We start from the raw sequence: 3,318 nt of genomic DNA, 5'->3' as shown, positions 1-3,318 counted from the left end.
TCTGTTGTGACCAACTATTCCCGAAAAGAAAGCCTTGCATTTATCTAACACCTTTCACAACCTCGGGACGTCCCAAAGCGTTTTACAGCCAATGAAGTACTTTTGTAATGTAGGAAATGCAGCATTCAATTTGGGCACAGCAAGCTCCCCCAAACAGCAATGTGATAATGACCAGATAATCTGTTTTAGTGATGTCGGTTTAATGTCTCATCTGAAAGACGGCACCTCCGACAGTGCAGCTCTCCCTCAGCACTGCACTGGGAGTGTCAGCCTAGATTTATGTACTTATGGTCTCTGGAGTGGGACTATGAAACCCACAACTTTCGGACTCACTGGTGAGGGTGCTGACACTTATTCTGAGCGATCACCTGCGGACAAAATTCCAAGGGCGGTAATGCGTGAAATGAAAAGCTGCAAATTCTGAAAATTGTACACTGGGCCAGTCAGCATCGAAAAGAGAGAGATGGGTTAGCATCTCATCACCCAAACTGAATGTTATCGTTAACGTGTTTGGAGCTTTAGAATGTAGGATCGGGAAACATGTGTCCTGTCACAAAACGCTCTCAATTGTCCACCCGGTCAAACATCTATCCGATTTCAGAATGATAGTGGGGCTTAGAGTTATGTATTTGACCCCTTGTAACCTGCATCACACCTGACCACCAGAGGCCTACCTGTTGGAGTCCCAAGCGATCCCAGCATCCCTTGGGAGCACTATATAAGCAGGCCACCTACGAGGTACCTGCACTCTGGAATCTTAATAAAGGAGCTAAGGTCACACTTGCTCATAACATAAGAACATAAGAATTAGAAACAGGAGTAGGCCATCTAGCCCCTCGAACCTACTCCGCCATTCAACAAGATCATGGCTGATCTGGCCGTGGACTCAGCTCCACTTACCCGCCCGCTCCCCATAACCCTTAATTCCCTTATTAGTTAAAAATCTATCTATCTGTGACTTGAATAAATTCAATGAGCTAGCCTCAACTGCTTCCTTGGGCAGAGAATTCCACAGATTTACAACCCTCTGGGAGAAGAAATTCCTTCTCAACTCGGTTTTAAATTGGCTCCCCCGTATTTTGAGGCTGTGCCCCCTAGTTCTAGTCTCCCCAACCAGTGGAAACAACCTCTCTGCCTCTATCTTGTCTATCCCTTTCATTATTTTAAATGTTTCTATAAGATCACCCCTCATCCTTCTGAACTCCAACGAGTAAAGACCCAGTCTACTCAATCTATCATCATAAGGTAACCCCCTCATCTCCGGAATCAACCTAGTGAATTGTCTCTGTACCCCCTCCAAAGCCAGTATATCCTTCCTTAAGTAAGGTGACCAAAACTGCACGCAGTACTCCAGGTGCGGCCTCACCAATATCCTGTACAGTTGCAGAAGGACCTCGCTGCTTTTGTACTCCATCCCTCTCGCAATGAAGGCCAACATTCCATTCGCCTTCCTGATTACCTGCTGCACCTGCAAACTAACTTTTTGGGATTCATGCACAAGGATCCCCAGGTCCCTGTGCACCGCAGCATGTTGTAATTTCTCCCCATTCAAATAATATTCCCTTTTTTTGTTTTTTTTCCCAAGGTGGATTACCTCACACTTTCCGACATGGTATTCCATCTGCCAAACCTTAGCCCATTCGCTTAACCTATCTAAATCTCTTTGCAGCCTTTCTGTGTCCTCTACACAACCTGCTTTCCCACTAATCTTTGTGTCATCTGCAAATTTTGTTGCACAACACTCTGTCCCCTCTTCCAAGGTCATCTATGTATATTGTAAACAATTGTGGTCCCAGCACCGATCCCTGTGGCACACCACTAACCACCAATTTCCAACCCGAAAAGGACCCATTTATCCCGACTCTATGCTTTCTGTTCGCCAGCTAATTCCCAATCCATGCTAATACATTTCCACTGACCCCGCATACCTTTATCTTCTGCAGTAACCTTTTGTGTGGCACCTTATCGAATGCCTTTTGAAAATCTAAATACACCACATCCATCGGTACACCTCTATCCACCATGCTCGTTATATCCTCAAAGAATTCCAGTAAATTAGTTAAACATGATTTCCCCTTCATGAATCCATGCTGCGTCTGCTTGATTGTACTATTCCTATCTAGATGTCCCACTATTTCTTCCTTAATGATAGTTTCAAGCATTTTCCCCACTACAGATGTTAAACTAACCGGCCTATAGTTACCTGCCTTTTGTCTGCCCCCTTTTTTAAACAGAGGCGTTACATTAGCTGCTTTCCAATCCGCTGGTACTTCCCCAGAGTCCAGAGAATTTTGGCAGATTATAACGAATGCATCTGCTATAACTTCCGCCATCTCTTTTAATACCCTGGGATGCATTTCATCAGGACCAGGGGACTTGTCTACCTTGAGATCCATTAGCCTGTCCAGCACTACTCCCCTAGTGATAATGATTGTCTCAAGGTCCTCCCTTCCCACATTACCGTGACCAGCAATTTTTGGCATAGTTTTTGTGTCTTCCACTGTGAAGACCGAAGCAAAATAATTGTTTAAGGTCTCAGCCATTTCCACATTTCCCATTATTAAATCCCCCTTCTCATCTTCTAAGGGACCAATATTTACTTTAGTCACTCTTTTCCATTTTATATATCTGTAAAAGCTTTTACTATCCGTTTTTATGTTTTGCGCAAGTTTACCTTCATAATCTATCTTTCCTTTCTTTATTGCTTTGTTAGTCATTCTTTGCTGTCGTTTAAAATTTTCCCAATCTTCTATTTTCCCACTAACCTTGGCCACCTTATACGCATTGGTTTTTAATTTGATACTCTCCTTAATTTCCCTGGTTATCCACGGCTGGTTATCCCTTCTCTTACTGCCCTTCTTTTTCATTGGAATATATTTTTGTTGAGCACTATGAAAGAGCTCCTTAAAAGTCCTCCACTGTTCCTCAATTGTGCCACTGTTTAGTCTGTGTTTCCAGTCTACTTTAGCCAACTCTGCCCTCATCCCACTGTAGTCCGCTTTGTTTAAGCATAGTACGCTCGTTTGAGACACTACTTCCTCACCCTCAATCTGTATTACAAATTTAACCATACTGTGATCACTCATTCTGAGAGGATCTTTTACTAGGAGATCGTTTATTATTCCTGTCTCATTACACAGGACCAGATCTAAGATAGCTTGCTCCCTTGTAGGTTCTGTAACATACTGTTCTAAGAAACAATCCCGTATGCATTCTATGAATGCTTCCTCCAGGCTACCCCATGCGATTTGATTTGACCAATCGATATGTAGGTTAAAATCACTCATGATTACTGCCGTTCCTTTTTTCACATGCCTC

This window comes from Pristiophorus japonicus, chromosome 2 (assembly GCF_044704955.1).
Source record: "Pristiophorus japonicus isolate sPriJap1 chromosome 2, sPriJap1.hap1, whole genome shotgun sequence".
In the NCBI taxonomy this organism is placed as follows: Eukaryota; Metazoa; Chordata; class Chondrichthyes; family Pristiophoridae; genus Pristiophorus; species Pristiophorus japonicus.
Note: the sequence above shows the minus strand (reverse complement) of the source record.